The 23,266-nt window shown below is 43.5% G+C and overlaps 1 long non-coding RNA gene across 1 annotated transcript in view; it reads left to right on the forward strand.

Moving 5' to 3' along the window:
- LOC121027446 (uncharacterized) overlaps window positions 1–23,266 on the forward strand; it is a 43,809-nt gene that overhangs the window by 8,219 nt on the left and 12,324 nt on the right. The window contains exons 2-7 of the long non-coding RNA XR_005788744.1: window positions 1,638–3,404; window positions 4,376–4,897; window positions 6,074–6,216; window positions 7,943–8,078; window positions 12,229–12,392; window positions 20,604–20,663. This is a non-coding gene — a long non-coding RNA (uncharacterized LOC121027446). The remainder of the gene's footprint in view (window positions 1–1,637; window positions 3,405–4,375; window positions 4,898–6,073; window positions 6,217–7,942; window positions 8,079–12,228; window positions 12,393–20,603; window positions 20,664–23,266) is intronic.

The raw sequence follows: 23,266 nt of genomic DNA on the forward strand, positions 1-23,266 counted from the left end.
TGTCCTGGCTTGGCTCTCCCAAAGGAAAAAAAGAAAAGTCTTGTGAGCTGTAGGCAACTGATTCAAGGGGCACAACTATATGTCCAGTGCCTTGGTGCAAACCATAAAAGTTGCCTCCTCCAGGCCTATGCTTTGGAAAACTTTTCATTCCTCAAGGCTGAAGCGTCCCTGAGCCTGGTGAGAGAAGCAGGGCTTATTTCAGCCATGTCCTTCCCCTCTCCTTGTTTGGACCTCTCTGTGCAGGACAGAAACTGCCTAACTGCCCCTGGGGGGTGGCTGTGTGAGAGGGGGTATTGCAGGGCTAGAGGTACAAGAAAAGCAAAATGCCTGACTCCTACTGCGTACGCCCCCACAGATGAGACCCTTTTCCTTTGCAGCTGGAGTTTAGTCTGTTGTTGAATCTGTTCTAGGAGATGCTAACCTCCTAGTCTTTCTCATGCATGTTGCCCCCTAACCACTAGCCAGCCCTGCTCTAGGCCTGTGGTATCAATACTCAGACTAGGTGGAACTAGGAAAAATGTCTTTCATGGGTTTAAAGATTGAACAAGTAACTTAAAAGTCCATTTGGAAAGGGACAACATGGTGTTATGGAAAGACCACAGGATATGGAATCAGGTGACCTGGAATGGTGGCTTGATAGGTGTCAACTTGGAGAAGCCGAACTACATTTCCCAGAATTCCCTTCCCTGCATTGTTCTCATTAGACTGCCCACAAGAGATGATCTTGTGTGAGATTTGAAGGGAAGCAGTGAGCAATATTTCATAGTTCGCACATGTTGCCACTATTCTGTGGCTCACCTCATTTGTTCCCCCAAACCAGTGTCTTTTATTGCTGGTCTTGCCCTCTCAGAGCTCTCCACTGTGAGAGCAGTTGCTGGTGCTGACCTACCTCTCCCACCCCATTCCAAACTTCCTACATTGTATTTGTCTCTGACTAAATAAACCATCCCTGATCCTGTTAACTGACCTGCCCCTTTCAGGTGAGATAGCATTTTCTCAAGGACTTTGAGAGATAGGACTTTCACACAAAGAAAGGATGTGAGCAGAGCTTATAAACACTCAACCAGCTGGTGGAGGAGATATTTTGGGGTGGTTTCCTCCAAATCACACAGTGACTGGCACAATATACTCTATTTGGATTCACAATAAAGGTGATTACTTATGACCTTACTAGCAGAGAATATAACTACCTCAAGCCCTCCACTGTTTAAATTCTTTTCCAGCTTTGGGGGCTTGCTGGAATATGGACTATTCAGACAAAGACGACTTTTACCACTCCTTCAGCTGTCCGCACCCTCCCCTCCCAATGCATACACCCTTCATCTGCCCACCTTCTCCCTTTCATCCTGCCATGTTATAACCCTGGCTTCCATCTATCTTGTCAAAAGAGAACAAAGGGGTATGAGCTATCCTAGGACAGCTTGACACAGAAAAGATGTCCTATCGAAATCCCAGAATGTCACGATGAACTAGTTTAGAAACAGTATGATACACTGCATTGCTTTGCCAAAGGCAGTCTCTGGGGAAAAAATATTGAACATTTGACTCATTCACTGACAATGTGGGACAATTAAATGGGGGAAGAAAAACAGAGAAAAAAGAAAGGAATGAATAAATGGTTTCCTTTCTGCCCATAGGTATCTGATTCAGAGCACTCATGAATCTTGGACTACATTCAGCTATAATCATGGGTGATTCTCCAAGCGAAGGGGCTAAACACTGGCAAACGAAAAGCAGATTTGTCCACTGCATTCCTACCCTAATGGATGCTGAGATAATGGATGCTCTACAATCACCCACAAATTTCCTGGTACTGCTGCTGTTACTGCAAAATGATGGCTCCTTCAAAGTATCATCTCTTGCCCCTGCCAGAGAAAGCCAGCCTTTAAAAGAAACTAAATCCAAGGTCACTCACTTCCACATAAAGAGAATATTTTGTCAGCTGCCAAAATTCATTTATCTAATGTACTCTTACCCAATAACTTAAGCCTGGTGTGCTGGGCAGAGTCCAACTTGGGTAATTCCATTCTCCCAACCAAATTCCCCCACGGAGTTTGAACGAGAGAGGACATTATTCTTCACTTCTTCAACTCTCCTATTATTAATCAAAAGAATGCTTTTCATCCCCAAAGCATGATGGGGATATGAGGATAGAATTTTTAAAAAGGGATTATTCTTAAGAATTTAGTAATGAGAGATTCCATTATATAAACTTAGTAAAGTTCTTTGGAAGTAGAGTCTAGATCCATTTGTGAAACAAATAGTTATTAAAGTATATGCCAAGTACTGTTCTCAACACTGCAGATGGAGCAGGACACAGAAGTGGTTTCTGCTTTCAAGAGGTAGCAATTAGAATAAGTTGATGAGTTTGGAGAGAGGGCCAGAAATCAGACCATTTAAGTACTGATAAGGAGTTTGGATATTATTGTAGGCGCAGCTGGAGAGTATTGGTGGAGCGATATGATTGATCAGATTTTGAGGTCTTTTTAATAAGACCATCCCTTCATGGATATCTATGGGCCAGGGTCCTAGCCTTCTGCTACTTTCCACGGAATTGAATCATTTCAGGATCAACACAACTGTGGCTGTAATTTCCTCCCCACAAGCCTTCAAACAGCATTGAATCTTGGTTAGCTCAGAGCGCCAAGGAGGCCAAAGCCATGGTTTGGCCATATGGCCATCAGCATGGCACTGCTCCATGACAAACCGTACCCCTTCTTCCTCTGTAGCTGGCTGTACTTCATAGGCTCCCTTTGGTCTCATAGGACACCAGACAAGAAGGTAAATGAGGAAGAATTAGTTCATCTCCACTGCTCTAAGAGCTGCCTATGACCTGCTGAAGGTAGTTCGGTGGCAATATCAAAGAGCGGAAGCATCTCTACATGTATGTGACCTATTGAATGATGGTGTTCTTGGAAAGAGCATTACCACTGACAAAGAACCACTGAAAACTTTCTATTTATTGCCCATCCTGTGAGCAGTGACAAATATAAATAAGAAAATCATAACATCTGAAAATAAAAGGGGACATTAGTGGTCATGAAGTCCAACCTCTCTCCTAATGTAAGATTCTTCTATGCAGACCTGACAAGGAGTCTTCCAGTGTTCTATACCCTTCCTATATCAGATGGGGTCAGATGAATAGCAATTTAATTGCGTGTTGTTTTGTTGGTGAGGAAAGATCATTAACTGTGGTACCTTTTGCCCAAAGTTGTGGTCTGAAGTGTCAAAGGACACATAGAGAAAGTTACATCTGAATGAGAAGTTAAGGTTAAGACCTGGAAAAAGAGGACCAAATAAGTTTTCCAGTCTCAAGTGCAAGAGGGAGAATAAAGAATATGGAACCAAACAAGAAGATACCCAGGATGCTGATGAATGAGAAATGTGGAGCAGGTGGATTAGAGGTGAGTAACTCTGGAGAAAGTCCTATGGGTGTGTACAAGTTTTCATGATGGAATTGTTAACATAATTCTCACACAAATGTGAATGATTGTGCCAAGTACTCTGGCAGGAGCTAGAAGACAACTTATATCCGTCTTCCCCTAAATGGTCACTGCCTCACATGGAAGCCCATTGCATCATTAGGAAATATCAGTGACCAGAATATTCTCTGTATTGAGGCACTGGGTGGCTCAGTCTGTTGAGCATCTGATTCTTGGTTTCAGCTCAGGTCATGATCTCATGGTTCGTGAGTTTGAGCACCACATAGGGCTCTGTGCTAACAGCCAGAAGTCTGCTTGGGATTTTGTGTACATCTCTCTCTGCCCCTCCCCTGCTCATGCTCTATCTCTCTCTCAAAAATAAGTCAATAAACATTTAAAAACAACAACAACAAAGAATATTCTCTGTATCCTTTTCCCTCTGGCCATAAGTCTGTTCTTCAATGACATACAGAGCAAATCTAATTCCTTCCCCTCATGACAACCATTCCAATGTAACATGGCGGAAGAGGGGAGGGGCAGGGGGAAAGGGGAGGGAGAGAGAATCTTAAGCAGGCTTCATGTTTAGTGTGGAACCCGACGTGGGGCTCAGTCTCAATCGTGAGATCATGACCTGAGCCAAAATCAAGAGTCTGACACTTAAATGACTGAGCCATGCAAGCGCCCCTCCCTTAGCATTTTTATTAGATGTGTTTCATTCTTAGCTTCCTTTTACAGGTTATATTCTTTGTTGACTGTACTCCTTCCACCAACACTTCTTTAACCACCAATGACCATTTATGACGAAAACTCATCAAAGAGCTCTCTTTGCAGGCACAATAATTCCTTCAGGATCACTTTCATTTATGTCATCAGAATTTTACTTTTGAGAATTATTTATCTCTCATGGTTGGATCTTTTGATTATACCTGTGAGTTTTTCTTTTTCTTTTACAGAAACTTTCTGAATGGTATCTTAAGAGTTTTGAGACCATATCAGAAGCAGCCAAGAAGTCCTTCGTCAAAAATTTTGGACTCTCTGATGAGAATCTACTCCCTTTCTACTATTCCTCAATGAATTCTCCCACTTAGTGTTATGCGTTGAATTATGTCCCCCAAAAAAGATATGTTGAAGCCCTAATCCCCAGTACCTCAGGATGTAACCTTTTTCAGAAATAGGGTGTTTATAGAGGTAATCAAGTTAAAAAGAGATAATAATCCAATAATAATGATATCTTCATCTCCAATAAAGAGGAGAAATTTAGACACAGAAATAGACACCCCATGCGAATAATGCCATATGAACATGAAAGCAAAGATGGGGTGATGCATCTGCAAACCAATGAACACCAAAGATTGGGAGCAAGCTCCCAGAAGCTAAGAGAGAGGCATGGAACAAATTCTTCCTCCCAGACTTCAGAGGGAACCTATCCTGCTGACATCTTGACCTTGGACCTCTAGACTCTGGAACTCTGCTGTGTAAGTCACCCAATTTTGTGATACTTTGTTACAGCTGCCCTAGCAAACTAACACAGTCAGAATTAGTACAAAGATGTGAGAGTTTGCCCACTGATTCTAATGTGAACGCTGCCATGTTTCCCCTGGTTCTGCCTGCTCTAGTTCACTCCATCAGAGCCCATTGTTATCCCACTCAAGATTCTCAGACTTGAGACCTAACCTCCAGATATTTTCATTTCAGTAACTGTAAGGTGAAGCATAGGAATCTGATTTTTATTAAGCCTTATAGACAATTCTGGAATGAGAAGTAGGAAGGACTTAACTGACTTTGTGTAGTTTAGTCCCCTCCCTGGCCCCAGGGCCTTAGCACATCGGAAAACTGATGGATCCACTTCTGCTGCTAAACTCAGCCAGGATCCAATGCCCCCAGTGGTAGCCAGAGGGCTCTCGTGCTGCCTGGTGTTCCTCTGGTGCCTATTCTCAGGACCAGGTCTAGGCTGGGGGCCTGCTATTCCCTCATGCCCCTGTTAGTCCTCTCCTTGAGAAGCGCCCTGACCCTAGACCCCAGCCTGGTGGCTAGGCCACTAAACTCTGAAGACAGATCCTCCCAATAACTGACTGATCACTCTCTTGCTTCTTGAGCACCCCTACCATCAATTTCCAACCACACTCTGGTCTTTTAAGGGACTAGCATGGGAAATATTTGTGCCCAGCATGGGAAATATTCTTAGTGACTGGTACCTGACTTATGAAGGGCCCTTCCCTGCCCTCTAGACACAGGATGTACCAACCTGGCTGCTTCTCCATAACCAAGCTCAGCAACTATTTGGATGACACAATGTGCTAGACCTTGTACTATACACATCCCTTCTGACTTTCCTGTTAGGCTCACTATCTAATGAGGGATACAAAAAGGTACATGGATGCACATTACCTATGAGTACAGGGTCCTAGGGGCACAGAGGTGGAGCACCTGACCTGGGTCTGGAGGGTTCAGAGGTAGAGAAAGCAACTTGAAGAAGATTCCATTTAAAACCAAGACCAAATATATATATATATATATATATATATATATATATATATACTAATATATTATTATTAATAACATGTTAATATAATGTGAAGAATATGATAATATTTTATTAATATATTACCAATATATTATTTATTATAGTTAATAATTATTAATGTTAACAGGGTTGGGAAGAGGAAGAGATCTTCAGGCTCAAGAGGCAGAAAGGGCATGATGGTTTCAAGAGCAAGAAGCTGGAGGGGTGGGTAAGAAGTGAAGGTTTTCCAGCCCCATCCTGTCCCATAGGAGAATCTTCCCTAGAAGAGAGGTAAGACAGATTACCCACTCAGCCATATTTGAGAACATGCCCCCATCCAGGAAAGCATCCCAACACACGTATGCGGGGAAAGTGGGTGGGTGGACCTCAACTGACCCTCAGCCCATCTGTCCTTCATTCAGTCTCTGTACCCTCATCTGTTCTCTTCATCTTCCCGATTTAATTTCTCTTCCACGCGACTCAACCAGCCTCACAAGCCACACAAATAATCTGTTATTATTCTTGGCCTGCAGTTTTTCAAACTTTAGCAGGCAGCCTCTTCAACCTCATGTAGCTAAAATCTAAGAGATAGGACTTCGGCCACAGCCCGGCACTGCCCTTCCCCCATCCCTAACCATTCTGGATGGTCCTGACAGGCAGCCTACCAGAAAATTAATTCCCAGCTGGGATTAAATGACAAGAAGTTTCTGCCAAACTACACTTGCCACTAACAACTCAAGAACTTGAGACACTGACCATAAGACTGGCCGTGAAAGACTCTCCCCCAGTCCCAAGTATTTGAACTTACCTGTGATGTAAGTCTTAACCTGGACAGCTTTGGACAGATGCACTCTTGAAATGTCAGATTATCCCTTCCTATCGAAGGGACTACTCATCAGCACAACATGGCAGCTGATATGTAAAGCGAATGGTAAAAAGGAAAGGCAATCATTTCCTCACTAAATGAAAGAAGAGATATGAATCTGAGGAACACAATCTGGCACTGATTGAAAGTAAATTACCAGCTGATTAGATGGCTGTAAATACAGGGAGAGAAGCCTCAACAGGCAGCTGGATTGCATGAGGAAGAGGGAAATTAGAGAGGGCACAGGAGGTGTTGAGCACAGACAGGGCTCGGCAAAGAGGAATAGTGGCCGCTTTGTTCTGCCAAGATTATAGAAGCAGGAAGGGATCTTTGGGAAGCGTTCTGTAGATGGAGCCAGCGTGAAAGGGTGGCCCCCCACCTCCCACTGCACTCTCCTAGCCCCACATCCCTAATGAGCCCAAAGGGATTCAACACTCAAACCCATACCCAGCAGCAGCTAGGACGGGTCGTTGTTGTTGTTACTGCAACACGGGAAGCATCGATGACTTCTGTTCAGAGAGGAAAACCTGTTTTAGGTTAGATGCAGTCTGGAAGCTTCTCCCTTCCTATCAGAAAAACCACTCTTCTAAAAACCTCATCCCTCACATCCCTGCAGCCTACAAAGACAGAGTCCATGCAGATGTCAGTGGAGGATACCATCCCCCAAACAGCAGCTAGGCATGCTCCTTCAGGGAGCAAGCACTGAAAGCAGCAGCCCCTGTGAACTGAGAGCTCTCTGCAGTTAGTAGAAGGAGCTTGGGACAAGGAAGGACAGAATAGTGTAACTAGGAAACCAGGGCTCTCCTGTGCATACCAAAAAATATCCCCTCTTCCTCCGGCAAACGGCAGAAGCGTCTGGCCAGCCTAGGAGGAGGTGATCGGGGGGGTGATCGGCAGAAGCGATGGGGCGAAAGGAGGATGACCGTAATGTTTGTATTGGTGATGAAGTGAGTTTAGCAAAGAACAGACAATGGATGCCTTAGTCCCGTGGGTATTACTGTTTCCATAGCCCTGAGCCCAGCCTTACAAGCTTCTGTAATCCCTAAGCAAGGCAGCTGTGTGCTCTCATTGACCGAGGAAAAAATACAGAAAGAATATATAGCTCTTGGGTTAGTTCAGCAACACTCCACCCTCATTTTCTTTGTGTTCCAGCCCTCAGGCCCTGGGTATGCTCTCACATAGTTCCTGGAGGGAACTACTGAGGGACATGGAACCCAATGACCACATCAGTTGCCATTTGCATGTAGAAGGAACCATCCCAATGTAACATGGCAGAAGACATAAGAGGGTAGGTAAGGCATAAAGAATAAAGAAAACTGGGGGCGGGGGGAGAACTTGGCAAAGAAGTTTTAAGGCTTCAGTAAAGTCATTTCTCTAGCCAGATCCAACTAAGGGTATTGCTAATTCTCTAAGATAGGGGCATTTTAGGTTACAACACACTGGATGCTTCTTGAAGCTTATTGTGTGGATACCACATTTAGATGCTATTGGTACAATTAACTGTTTAACTGCGTACAGTTCTCATTCCACATGGGGAGTTAGTCATTCTCAAGAAATCTTTTGATTGCCTCTGTACAACTCAGAATTATAAGAACCCCTCAAAGCACTGGAGGTGCACAAAACTGTCATTGTCAAGATTATGGTGTTCTGAGGGTAAATTCCAGGTAAGTAGTCCCTTTTATCAAGTGTGTCCTTACAGCTCTCTGGATGTGACATCCACCACAAAGGCCAGTATCAATCAGATCACTAAAGGGACACACATAGCTTACACCAGCCAAGGAAAGCTGCAGAGATTCTGTGAACTAGTCTGGGGCCAACTTTTAGATGAGGACAGAAATGAAACTGGGTTCACTTCGTCTGGTGTTAACTGAGATGAACGTTAACGTGCCAAACATATGAGTCACTGGCTACAAATAACCGATTGGAAAACTGAAGGGTGTGACTGGGGGGGGGGGGGGGGGGGGAAGAGCCATGTGAGGAAAAGGGTGCGAGAACATTAGGATCGCATGTTGACAGCTGCTTCCCAGGAGGATAAGAAATGGGAAGAGTGCATGAGCAGGCACTGCAGAGTGTGAGGTTAAGTTTAAAGACCTTCCACAAAACCATCCTCTTGTTGAGTCACCACATCTTCTCGCACCCTTGGAACAGTGCTTGGTGGTGCTGGTGAGATGGGTGTTCCCAGTAACCCCTCAAGTCCATTCAATCTTCCTTCTCTGGCAAAGCAGAGGTGAGGATCAAGTGAATGAAGTAAACATTTGGACCTCACAGACTCAAGAAGTACAACCTACTTCTCTCTCTTTCTTGGAAGTTTACTTATTTATTTTGAGAGAGAGTAGGTGGTGAGGGGCAGAGGGAGAGAGAAGCCCAAGCAGGCTCCATGCTGTTAGTGTGGAACCCAACTCAGGGCTCAATCCCATGAACCACGAGATCATGACCTGAGCAGAAATCAAGAGTTGGAAGCTTAACCAACTGAGCCACCCAGGCATCCCACAACCTACTTTTCTTAAGATATCTCTATTCCGTTTTCCTAAAGACAGCAGATGAATCCCAAGAAGCTACAATGTGCCCTTAAGGAGACAATTTAGAGCACCGAGTATGCTTAATTTCTAGGATTCTAGGTTGGAACAAAGCTTATTGGTGAACCTTGCACCAACTGTAGCTGCCCAGTTTTTCCACATGGTTTCTTCTCTGCAGCCAGATAAGAGATTGTAGTGGCTGGAAGTAAAAGTGTTTCCCAGGCAAGAAACATTTAACAAGGTAAGACTTCAGAACTGCTTTGGTTAAACCCTGCTCGCCCAAAATTCTGGTGCAAGAAAAAAAAAAAAAAATACAGCCCTTTTCTAAAACTGATCAGTATTAATGTAATTCCCATCAAAATCTGAGCAAGTTAATTTGTAGGCCTTGACAAGCTTATTCCAAAATTTATTTGGAAAGGAAAAGGCCCCAGAATAGCCAAAACAGGGATACCTGGGTGGTTCAGTCGGTTAAGCATCCAACTCTTGATATCGGGTCAGTTCATGATCTCACAGTTCGTGGGATCGAGCCCCCCATCAGACTCTGTGCTGAAAACATGGCGTCTGCTTGGGATTCTCTCTCTCTCTCTCTTTCTCTCTCTCTTTCTCTCTCTCCCCCTCTTCCCCGCTCACACACATGCTCTCTCTCTATCAAAATAAATTAAATAAACTTAAAAAAAGAATAGCCAAAACAATGTTGAAAAACTAGAATGAAGTGAGAGAAACCACTCTTCTCAACATTAAGGCCTAATGCGTAACTCCGGTATCAAGACAGCATGGTGCTGGTGGAGGAAATAGGCACATGGATCAGTGGAACAGAATAAAGAACCCAGATCTAGATCCACACAAATATGTCCCTGACTAATTCTGATAAAGAAATGAAAGCAATCCAATGGAGGAGAAATAGCCTTTTCAATAAGTAGTGCTGGAAAAATTGGACATAAACGTCACACCTAATATAAAAATTAACTCACAGGGCGCCTGGGTGGCTCAGTCAGTTACGTGTCCGACTTTGGCTCAGGTCATGGTCTCACGGTTTGTGAGTTAGAGCCCCACAGCAGACTCTGTGCTGACAGCTCAGAGCCTGGAGCCTGCTTTGGATGCTGTGTCCCTCTCTTTGTCAACTTTTCCCCTGCTCGTGTCTGTCTCTCTCTCTCAAAAATAAATAAACATTAAAAAAAATTAACTCATAATGGATCATGGACTTACATGTAAACATAAAACTACAAAACTTCTAGAAAAGAACACAGGAAGGTATCTTTGGGACCTAGGGCTCAGCAGAGTTGACCTCATCAAATTGGACCTTATCAAAATTTAATACTTTTCCTCTGTGAAAGACCCTGTAAAAGGATGAAAAAACAAATTACAGTCTAGGAGGAAAGATTTACAAATCACACAACCAACAAGGGCCTTGTGTCTAGAATATATAAAGAACTCTGGAAACTCAACGTTAAAAAAAATGGATCCAAGCATCCTTCCACACCATGGTTCACAGCATGTGTTCTGTGGATCACCCAACTCAGGATCTTGGGTGTGGGGGAGGGATTGGTAAAATGCAAATTCCTGTGTCTCATTCCAGAAATTCTGATTCCATAGATTTAAACGGGACCTGAGAAATCTGCCTTTAAATGAAGCTACTCAGGATGTCTGGCTAGTTCAGTCGGTAGAGCATGCTACTCTTGATCTCAATGCTCAGGGTTGTGAGTTCAAGCCCCACGTTGGGGGTAGAATTTACTTTTTTTTTTTTTAAGTTTATTTATTTATTTTGAAAGGGACAGAGACAGCATGAGTGGGGCAGGGGTAGAGAGAGAGGAGAAAGAAAATCCCAAGCAGGCTCGCGCTGCCAGCATGAAGCCTGATGTGGGACTTGAACTTACAAAACAGTGAAATCGTGACCTGAGCCAAAACCAAGAGTTGGTCACTTAACCAACTGAGCCACCCAAGTGCCCCTAGAATTTATTTTTTTTTTTTAAATCTGTTAAAAATTAACAGTGAAAAAAAATAACACAAGCTCCTCAGGAGATTTTTTTTTTTTTTTTTTAATATTAAAGCTTGAGAACTCCCACAGCTATTCAATCTAGTGAACTATAAAACAAGAACGGCATTAGAAAGAAAATCAGGACTGGGCCACTTGTGCCCTGAGGGGGCAAATGAGAACAGAAACTATTTAAAGACTAAAAACAAACTGGAAGTGTTATGAACAATTTCTTTTTTAATGTTTATTTATTTTTGAGAAAGAGAGAGAGACAGAATGTGAGCAGGAGAGAGGCAGAGAGGGAGACACAGAATCTGAAGCAGGCTCCAGGCTCCAAGCTGTCAGCACAGAGCCCATTGCGGGGCTGGAACCTGCGAACCATTGAGTTCACAACCTGAGCCGAAGTCAGACAGTTAACCAATGGAGCCACCCAGGCGCCCAATAAGTAATTTCTACGAAGCAACTACTCTAGATTTATTAGGATGTGAATGATGAAGTACCCTCCCCACACACCCAAGTATACAAGCATAAGGAGAACCTTATACAAGCATACAAGTATACAAGCATAAGGAGAGCTTTTTTTAAATTCTCATAGCCATGCTGCTTGAGGGGCCTGGCGCCCTCTGAGACGTGCTCATGAGGGATTGTGAGAGCCCAGGAAAGACCCTGTTCTGTGAGGACAGGGCATGCACGTTAGCAGGTTGGCGGACACTCATGTCCCCAGCTAAACCAGTGTCTCTGGGCCTCGGGGAACCCACAGCCAGGGACCCCAGCTCTGAGGGCTGAAGGCCTGCCCCAGGGTCCTCTAATGCCCTCCCTACCACCACCTTTCCCACTCGCTCACACATAAATATGTGCACAGGTCTAGAGATAAGGAACAACTCCTTCTCACCAACCCACCAGACAGTCTGTGTTTCTGCCTTCACCATTCTGCTTCCAACCCCTGACAGGTGGCAAGAGGGGAGCCTGAGGACAAGGCAACATGACTAAGTGCGAAGACAGCACGAAGCCGGGCTCCTCTGAGCAGCTGGAAAGAGGGCTCTCACCCCATCTCTGGGAAGAGACGGAGGCCAGCCTGACAAAGAGAACGAGGAAACTGCCAGGGGAAGGTGAGGTAGGTAGCTGTCCACCCATCAGAAAGTAAAGTGATGTTTAGTAAGACCAAGGCCAGACCGAAGAGCCACTGGCCAGGATGGAATAGCACACAGATCTGTGTCTGAGGGCAGGAATGACCCGTCTCCCGCTCCAGGCTCCAGAGGCGACCTTTGCTGTCCAAAGACGCTGCCGAGTGGCTTTGCAGACCCCTGCACAACCCAGGTCTCTGAGTTTCCCAGTGTTTGCTCCTTGGTGCTTGTTGTATCTCCGCTTGGTCAGAATTGATGGGAGCCAATCACTGCTGAAGCAGAGACTCCGGTTCATTCCCATTCACCTCATTGTTTGTCTTTTGGGCTGCAGCCAAGCAACAAACATGAACATTCCCCCCTGCGGAGCAGACACACACAGACACTTGGAAGCCTGCCCACATGTGCCACACTCTCCCAGGCATGCACACGTTTACACATACACGTATACACCCGCACACGTGCACACGCATACTCACCCATCCACACTCTCACGCATGCACGTATATGCATCCATACGTACACTCACCCGTGCACAGGTACCGCCCATATGCATCCCCACACTCACGCACATGGGCACACACATCTGCTCCAGCTGCGGTTCAACTGTGCAAGTTCTCTGTCTTCCGCCACCAGGATATCTTCAAACCTGAGATTTCCTCCTCCTGCCCTCCTGTTCCCCTGGCGGCCTGGGCACCCACACCAGCACTCCGTAACTTATCACCACCTCTTAGGCCACTTCCAGCCATCGTCAGTGCGTGGGAGACCTTCCAACCTTGTGTCTCAATGAAAATCAACCGTTGTAAACCCAGGCTCTCATGAAGTTCCAGGGACCAGCAGGACTTGGATTTTACACAGTCCCACTGTCTTCCCTGCGTAGGAATCAGTCTGGGCTCCAGACGAGATGGGGCGGCCCTCTAGTGGCCATGGCCGACATGACAGTAGACTTTGAGGGCTCAAGGATGCTGTAGGGACCAGTCTGCTCTTCTTGAAGGCACAGGAAAGAAACCACAGTTATACAATCTTTATTGACTAACTCCTCCACTCCATTGCCCCTAGATCCTTCTAGTCACCAGGTCCTATCAATCTTCCCTTCCCAACAGCCATCCCCATTGTCCCACCTTAGCTCTCCCTTATCTGCATAGTTGGGCTGCAGTGGTCCATTGCCTGGACCTGTGTCCAGTCCATTTTGGACCTTGTTGCCAAATTCATTGACACTCATTGTTGGTTCTTCTACGTTCTCTTTTTAAGACTTCCAGGCTTCCCCCATCATCTATAGTGGTGACCCTCAAAAGGGAGACACCCTTCCTTGAGAAGCATCTCACTCTCTCAGGACAGAATGAGCAGCATTTCCACACACAGGCTGGAGATGTTGATGCTCTTCCCCAGCCCATGCTCATGTTGAACCATTTTTATCAAGGGGATGTTCCTCAAGATATCCTATCAGTTAAATGTAGAGGGCTGGGGAAAAGATGGAGAACCCCTAGTCCTCTGGGCTAAAGTTCAAACATCTCAGCTCCCTACAATGTGTCCTCAAATTGCCTTTCTAGCCTTAGTGTTACAGTATAATGTTGAGGTTAAGGACTAGAATCAGACCGTCTGGGTTGGAACCCCAGGTCTACAACTTATTAGCTGTGTACCTGTATGGAAGATTCCGAACCCTCAGTTTATTTCCAATGTTGTTGAGATTTAGTGGGGTAGCCCGTGTATCAGACTTAGCCCAGGGCTTGCCACACTCAGTGCTCAATTAATGACTGCTGTTTTCATTACTCCTCTGTTAAGCCAACCGGTATGCTCACAGGTCAAGCACATGCTTGCACTTTCCATCTCTGCACTTTGGCTCTTGACACTTTATTTGCTTGGAATGGCCTCCCCCTCCTCTCTAATGTTCTGCTGAGCCCAGCTCAAATTTCTTCACCTGCTCAGGGAACTGAGATAAGAATAGTGGGCTTATGACTTCACACATTATCTGCTGTGAGACGAAACCAATACTTTGTGAGAGTGCACCATTTAAACTTATATATGTATGTAATAGACCGATGTGTGGGATATTTTACTGTTTGTGCAATCACGCATACATAAAGCCTTGTAACGTGTATTCATGTGTTACTGGAACACTTACTTAAATTTTTTTTTAATTTTGTTTTAATGTTTATTTATTTATTTATGTGAGAGAGAGAGAGAGAGAGACAGAGACAATGTAAGTGGGTTGGGGCAGAGAGAGAGAGAGGCACAGAATCCGAAGCAGGCTCCAGGCTCTGAGCTGTCGACACGGAGCCTGATGCAGGGCTTGAACTCACAAGCTGTGAGACCATGACCTGAGCTGAAGTCGTCCGGACGCTCAACCGACTGAGCCACCCAGGCGCCCCTAAATTTTTTTAAACATTTTACTTCTCTGCCAACTAGAGTATAAATACATGAGGGTAAGAGCTCTGTTTTATACTTATATTCTCCATGAACATATATGAACATATCTTACATGATACTTTCACTATATGAGGTACTTAGTACTCATTTAATTAAGAAGTGACTTATCTTTTATAATAATAGTAACATGTTTTTGTCCCTTAAAGCAAATTTTCATTCACTACCTTATGACCTTTGATTATCTAACTTCTACAACATCCCTGAAAGAAAAGAAAAGCTTAGGCCTGTTTCATAGGGACTTCTTTATTGGAAGTCGTGCAAGCACATTGTGTTATTTATATGTGTTAATTACATCACAATAACAGTCTCCAAATGGAAAGGTATCTGGATCAAAAAGGGCAGGTGGTAAATTTTGTAAAGTATGCCAATATCATGTTTATTTAGAAATCATGGAAATCAAGCTGAGCACTTGGCTGGACCCATACCTCAGGTTTTTAAAATTAGAGAGATCTGTAATTGCCCACCCCTTTCTGAACCCTCAATTCCTATTGAAACGCAACATGCAGCATTTTCTGGAAGAATCAGAAAAATAAGACCTAAGTATCACTGCTAAGGAACAGAAAATGGGTACTGTTACCATTCAAAAACAGAAGCAAATACCCTTAACATATATGGTTGGGAAAAGAACTAGCAGTTGAATTCAAATTTATGAGACATGGGATATATGAAGAATACAGCAATCCTTATCATTTTGATGTTACTTTTTAAAAACTGATGCTTAAAATTAAAAAAATGTATAGCCAGGGTGAAATTTCGTATATCATAGGTATTATCTAAATTCTTCTACTAGGTTTTTTCATGAAATATTGATGTATTTTAATGTATTGTAAAATATCTTCAATGAGGAAAATGTCACAGACTAAATTTATGTGACACATTAAAAAAATATGGAATATGGAATTTAGCCTATAAATATATTCTGGAGTCCAAATACTTTCACTGTAAATTTCAAAAAGCATTGACAAAGACACAGAGCAATTGTTACTTTCATATGGTGCTGGTTGACTTGCACAATGGTGTAATCGCTTTAGAAAACAACTTGGTAGTTTCTTATAGAGTTAAGCAAATATTAACCACATGGACTGGCAAATACATGCCTGGGCTTTTATCCCAGAAAACTGCACACTTACGCTCCCACAAAAACCTGTACACTCATGTTTTTAATCAGTAAAGATGAAGAACAGATTAGGGGTTTCCAGGAATTATTGGGTGGGGGAGGGTTTGGCTGCACAGGTGCAGCATGAGAGAATTTGGGGCAGGCAGAAGCAACGGAAATAGTCTATATCCTGATTGTGGTAGTGCTCACGTAAATCTATGCATGTTAAAAGTCATGGAACTATATACCCAAAAAGTAAAGTTTACAGTATGTAAATATAACAGTAAAAGCCTATTTTTTAAGAAAATCCAGAAACAAAGTTCAGGGAAAAGTGAATGGTGTCAATGAATTCAATGTAAATATATCGATCACTATTATGTATAAGGAGCTGCCTGGGGTAGAGGCAAAACGGAAACCAGAACCTAGTGATGAGGCAGTTTTAGGAGCATTAACTTTGAAATCTGCTAGAGCTAAGATAGAATGCCTGGTCTATCTCTTATGAAACCTGTGTTTTTAGGGAGGTTGCCTAACATCTTTGAGCTTTAGTTTACGAGAATAATAAAACATACAGTACGGACATAGTAAGAGATTGAAAATGATAACTATTATTATTACCATAGCATTGCTAATATTAAAGCTAGTGATGCCAATAAAAATGGTTGCTCTACCTTCAAAATACACCCAGCATCTAATCAGTCTCAGCATGTCCACTGCCACCGCCCTGGCCCAAAAGCCACCGTCACCTCCTGCAGTAGCTTACTAACTGCTCTCCCTGCCCCCACCCTACAACCTGTCCTCAACCCAGACACCAGAATGATCTCTCTAAAATGGAAGTCAGATTATGTCACTCATCTCAAAACACTGTTGTGACTCGCCCTGGCACTCGAGGTGAAAGGCCAGGTCCTCCCTGTGTACTCAAAGATCCTGTGTGATCTGGTGCCATTTGCCTCTTATAATATCTTCTGTTGCTTTCCCCCTCACTCGCTCTTCTTCCACACTGACCTGTTACCCTGACTCCAGCACACAGGGCCTCGATTTACAGACTTTGTACTGTCACTGGCCTCTGCCTCCAACATTTTCCACATGCCTGCATTGCTCATGCCCTTACCTTCCTTGTGACTTTGCTGGAATGTCACCTTCTCAAAAAGAAAGAAAAAAAAAAATAACCTATGTTAACCACTGTATTTATTTTTTTAAGTTTATTTATTTATTTTTGAGAGAGAGAGAAAGAGAGCATGAATGGGGAGGGGCAGAGAAAAACAGAGAGAGAGAGAGAGAGAGAGAGAGAGAATCCCAAGCAGGCTCTGCACTGTCCACGTGGAACCCGATGTAGGGCTCAACCCAGGAACTGTGAGATCGTGACCCGAGTCGAAATCAAGAGTCAGATGCTTAACTGATTGAGCCACCCAGGTACCCACTCCTCAACCACTGTATTTAAAATTTCAACCTGCTCCACTTTCTCCCAGCCCCAACAATCCCCCTCGTCTTGCCCAGCTTTTCTTTTTCCATATGTCTTACCACCTTCTATGTAACAACACCAAACATTGGCAGATGGTTCTCTCACAAATTGCTGGTGGGAGTGTAACTTGGTACAACCACTTTGGAAATCTTTTAAAGACTTCAAAATATTTAAGTCTTCCAGATTTAATTAAAGATTTAAAAATCTTTAAATCTTTAAATTTAAAGAGTATCTACCAAAGCTAAAAATACCCTATGCTGCTCCTGTGTGTAAACCCAACAGAAAGGAATGCCAAAAGACTCATATTAAGAATGTTAAAAGCAATTTTATTCATAATATCTCTGAACGGCAAACAACCGAAATATCAACCTATAGCGCAGTAGATAAATAAATTGTGATATTTTCAAGCCATGGAATAATACACAGCAATAAGAGGCACATGATAGTACCCTTAACAACATGAATGAATCACAGACCTAATATTGAGCAATATAAGTCTGAAACAAAAGAGAATATTGCATATGATTTATTTGATGTTCAAGAAAGGCAATGGCTTTAATGATAAAATCAAAATGAAGCTACTTATTTCCCTAATGGGGAGGTAATCTAATCTCTCTGAAAATAATGATAATAATATCCATCTTGCAGGGCAAGGCTAACTGCAGGAAACTTATGTGTAACATCTAGCACCAGATCCTGGCACAGAATATTGGCTAACTAAACGATAGTTTGTCTTCATGTGTGTCCTTGATTTACATTAGCTTAGTAATTGTCAAGTGAAGATAGTTTTATGATACTCAACACAAAAGTTTCCGTTATATATGCCATTAGTTGCCTCCCAATAGCCATTCCCTTTTCCTTCTTTTTTTTTTTTTTTGAAAGTTTGTTTATTTTGAGAGAGAGAGACAGTGAGCAAGTAGGGGGAGGAGCAGAGAGAGGGAGAGAGAGAGAGAGAGAGAGAGAGAGAGAGAGAGAGAGAATCCCAAGCAGGCTCCGTGCTGTCAGCATGGAGCCCAGCTTGGGGCTTGATCCCATGAACTGTGAGATCATGACCCGAGTCGAAATCAAGAGTCGGACGCTCAACCGACTGAGCCACCCAGGCCCCCATCCCGTTTTCTTCTTAATAATAGAGTCCATATTTGTTCAGAGAAGCCATACGCCCAGCCCAGAGTGATGAAGTATGACTAAGCCATGGAACTCCCATGTCCCTTTGCCAGACCCACTTTCCCAATTTCCCCTTACACCGAGGGGCACCCATGTGCCCAGTTTGGGCCAATGAGACCTAAAGAGGAATTCTGATAGGAAACTGGCTAGAAAACAGTTGTTTTCCTCTCTAAAAGGAGAAAGGCACGCACTCTCTCACTGCCTCCCCCCTCCCGTTTTCTGCCTTTGGATGAATGATATATGGAGCTGAAGCAACCACCTTTTGATCAAGAAAATCATAGAGAAAAGGACAAATAGCCCCAACATATCAGAATTAGCAATTCACCTACCTTCAAAGCTTTTGTTCTAAGAAGTAATTATCTTTATTATTTAAGCCCTGTTACTTAAGCCATTGTTAGTTGAGTATTCTATTACTTCCCGCTGAAAGCATTCCTGTGACGACCCCCTTCTAGACTACACGTGTGCCACAGAAAATCCTCAAACTGATCATTCGGACATCTTATCGTGCTCTCTTTAATTTGCCCAAAGTCTGAGCACAACCCACCCCTTCCTTGTCCTTCCACGAGTCTCCTCCGTGCCAATTTACTAAACTGCCTCTACTTTCTAAGGCAAACACCTTTCAATTGCATGTGAACATACTAATGAGGTCAGGGAGGTTCCTTATGCCTTGAGGCTAAGGAATGAAACTTAAGACACAGGAAAACTCTATTCAGTTGCTGAATTTGTTGGAGGGTAGCCAACTGCCAAATGCTGGTGGTAGCACATACTAACCTGCATTTGCCCACATGCGCCCCAGTGCACCAACACTGTAAATGGAAATGTCTTGTGAATAGGTGGTGTGTCCAAACAGGACTCGTTCGCGCTTAGCAGGGCAGATAAGTTAATGACATCCCAGGGCCCTCATGAGCCCACACCTCTTTCAAGGCCCTGTTTGGGGCCCATGCAATGTGTTGACATGGTAATATGTTTTTGTAAAACTTAGAAGTATATTGGCCACAATCAGGACCTCTGTCCCTTTCCTCTCCAACCCACCCTCTGTTACACTTGCCCTTCTGTAGGCTGGTGTTAGAGAGACCATGGGGTGTTAGGGGTTCAGCTAAGGGGAAGTTGAGTGGAAGATCCGTGGAGTTTAGGTTAAGAAGGTTAGGTTTATGTGGTTTACTTTCACATCTAGTTAAGTTATTGCTAGCTATTCTGGTGCAGGAATGGCTTCTGGCATTCTTCCCACCGCCCACTTCAGCAATGCCAGGGGTCATATTGCAATATGAACATGACCTATTGCACTGGGCATTGAAAGTATGTGGATAGTGAAGAAGAAACAAGTTTCCAAAATAATGAAGCAAGAAGCTAGTCTGTGAAAAATTCTGCCAGTCTTCAAATATGCAAAATTATAGGCAGAGGATTTGATTCTCACACATGCCCGTTCAAAACAAAAGTTCTGTCCTGCCTGGAGTATACTCAATAAGCACTGTATGCAGTTATAAACCCACAGTATTCTTTTATGTAACTCACACAAAATAGAACTTATCGGCATTCCTGCGCTTGTAGGGCACAAAGCAACATCAGTTCTATGGTGACTATGTTTGTTTAGTCACGTATTTAAAAAATCCAATATATTGGGGGTGCCTGGGTGGCTCATTCGGTTAAACATCTGACTTTGGCTCAGGTCATGATCTCTCAGTCTGTGAGTTCAAGCCCTGTGTCCAGCTCTGTGCTGACAGCTCAGAGCCTGGAACCTGCCTCAGATTCTGTCTCCCAGTGTCTCTGCCCCTCCCCCACTCACACTCTGTCTCTCAAAAATGAATAAATGTTAAAAAAAAATTTTGTTTTAATCCAATATATTGGATCACATCCTGAAGAGGACAGCAGTTTTAAACAAAATGGGATGAAAAACTACCCATCAATGGAGCACAACAAAAGAATGAAATCACTGTACCTATTTATAAACAAAGCAACGTATAGTGTTAAGAATAATGTGATTACATGATCAAGTAGCTTAATGCAATGTAGGGGTTTTTTAATGCAATTTAATTACTCCTCTGTATGTTTTATTTTCAGATACCTTTTATATTCATCCAGAATTGCTGACCATATCAAAATTCAAAAGAACTTCCAGAGGTATGTATTTAAGACCATTCATTCACTAACGCATTATGTAATCTTGCTGGGTTTTTGATGTTTGCAGTATAGCCAGCATTTCAAAATTTGTGGTTTGCTATAATTTTTTTCTCATTCTAAGTAAATATGTGTTTTTATACCAATTCTGTATTCCTAATTTTGTATTTATGTCCTTAAAGAGTGTCTTCTTGAACTGTGAAATGTATACAACCCAGAGCGACTGCTGCGATTAGTAAAGACTGCAAATGTTATTTACCAGTGCGGGTACTTTGGAAGTTCTTTTAACCTCAAGCTTTGAAAGAACAAGAAAATTAAATGAGAAAAATTGAACTTACTTTGTAGCATGCCCTACATAGAATTTGTTAAGTGAACGTAACCTGATGTTAAATAGAACACTCTCTCTTCAGTTTCTCCAGGGGGACTCATAGTCTAGCTCTCACTTACCAAAGTATATCTGAGACAGAGTGCCATTAGAGGAATTTTAAAAAGAAAAAAAGAAAAAAAAATTCTGAGGTTGAGCTTCAAAAATTCAGGACATTTATCCAGGGACTTCTTTTGTACCTCAAGAATATAAAAAGTTTTTTTTGTTTTTTTGTTTTTTTTTAATTTTTTTTTTCAACGTTTATTTATTTTTGGGACAGAGAGAGACAGAGCATGAACGGGGGAGGGGCAGAGAGAGAGGGAGACACAGAATCGGAAACAGGCTCCAGGCTCTGAGCCATCAGCCCAGAGCCTGACGCGGGGCTCGAACTCACGGACCGCGAGATCGTGACCTGGCTGAAGTCGGACGCTTAACCGACTGCGCCACCCAGGCGCCCCTGAAAAGTTTTTGGACAGTGGGAAGAAGGAGGAAAGATGGGACGGGGGAAGTTTGTGCTGAGAACTTCAAGTCCTATATCCCATGAGGAAATAAGAGGTGGGGGGCGGGTGTCTGAACCTCCCCGCTCAAGTCTCGGGGGCCCTTCAACATGGCCACTTTGAGAGTCAGATATGTGTGGCCTGCGGTTTGAGGAATGGCGAGCTGCCCCAGAAAATATGCAGGGTAGGAGAGGCGGGGGTGAGCGGTATTGCGGGGGGTGGAGTCAGGGCAAGAAACCGCTTCGTGTGGAAAATGACCTCATCTACCCCTGCAGCAGGACACAATGGTGCACAGGATCAAGGACTGCCCTCCCGAGGCTGATTTAGGGTCTGCCCAGAAGACCATCTACAGGGGGGTGGGGTTCCAACAGTGTGGGAGTGGGTCCTCCGAGAAGGCTGGGAGCAACCAGCGAAAGAAGGGGTATCAACACATCTCCAGAGAAACCTCCAGGAGGACCCCCACAAGGGTGCTCAAGAGAGTATCGGCTTTTTTTTTTTCTTAAGTTCATTTATTTTGAGAGAGAGAGCATGAGTGAGGGAGGGACAGAGAAAGAGGGAGAGAGAAAATCCCAGCGCACAGCTCGACTTGAGGCTTGATCTCAAGAACCATGAGATCATGACCTGAGCTGAAATCAGGAATCAGGTCACTTAACCAACTGAGCCACCCCGGAGCCACAAGAGAGTATCAGCTTTAAACACAAGCCTAACTTGGCACAAAGCCAAGTGATAGCAGATACAGCAGAAGCAAGACCGTTTTCTGCTCCTGTCTTCCCTTTGTCTCTGTTCCAGCACCAGGGGTGAGCCCAATGAATGAAGAGGAACAAGAAAAGAGAAATAAAGGAAAAATGTGGGCTACGAGCTACTAGTGGTGTGGTCTGACAAAGGGAGGTTTGACATTATATAAAATTCATCATTTTAATTATTTCCAGGGCTGGGTATTCTAATGGGTGGGTGCCTTAGAGTGTGTTTGTGACTTAAAAGGGCAACAGGACTGACTGTATATTGCCTCTGGGTAAATCGTATTTATCTAGGGCAGGAAAAGATTACCACAGACAATAAACTTCATCGGATCAGCAGGAACAAAAGTAAAGCTGTGTTTTATCACGTTCCGTAAGTCAAATCTGGTCAACACTTTTGCTGCATTAACTTAAGAATAAGCAAATAGAAAACTATAAATAACCTAAAGCTATACTTGTGGCGTTGATTGAACATCGTTTTCTAATCCTTCCTTCAGAGAGCTTTACTGAAATCCATATACAGAAATGGCCAAATCCACATCTCTGTCTTGTTCTTAATCTGAATCACTCATTCAACAAATATTTAATGAGACTCTGACAAGTTCAGCTTCCTAAATGCTACCTCTGTCTTGCCACTCCCCTACTCAAGAACCCTCTGTAACTCCCTACTGCTTACAGCAACGATTGTTCAGAAGATGAAGAGGATGAACACTCCTCTGGTGCGGAGAGGAGGTATCAGTAGGGTGGAGGTTTAATTCACCCTTACCTCCCTCTCTTTTCATTCTGGGGGGGAAGGTGGCTTTACCTCCCTCTCCAGGCCACTGGCCTCACCGCCCTAAAAGCTACTGTGATGCATCAGAGGACTTATTTAATTTGCTCTCAGCAGAGTTCCTCTCCTTTGTCCACTGAAATCACCTGGATAAAAAGGAAATAGAATTATATTTCATTTGGATTCAACTTACATTTTCTTTTCTTTCTTTCTTCTTCTTCTTTTTTTTTTTTTTTTTT

This window comes from Herpailurus yagouaroundi, unplaced genomic scaffold, assembly GCF_014898765.1.
Source record: "Herpailurus yagouaroundi ecotype Mexico unplaced genomic scaffold, PumYag 77, whole genome shotgun sequence".
Taxonomy (NCBI): domain Eukaryota; kingdom Metazoa; phylum Chordata; class Mammalia; order Carnivora; family Felidae; genus Herpailurus; species Herpailurus yagouaroundi.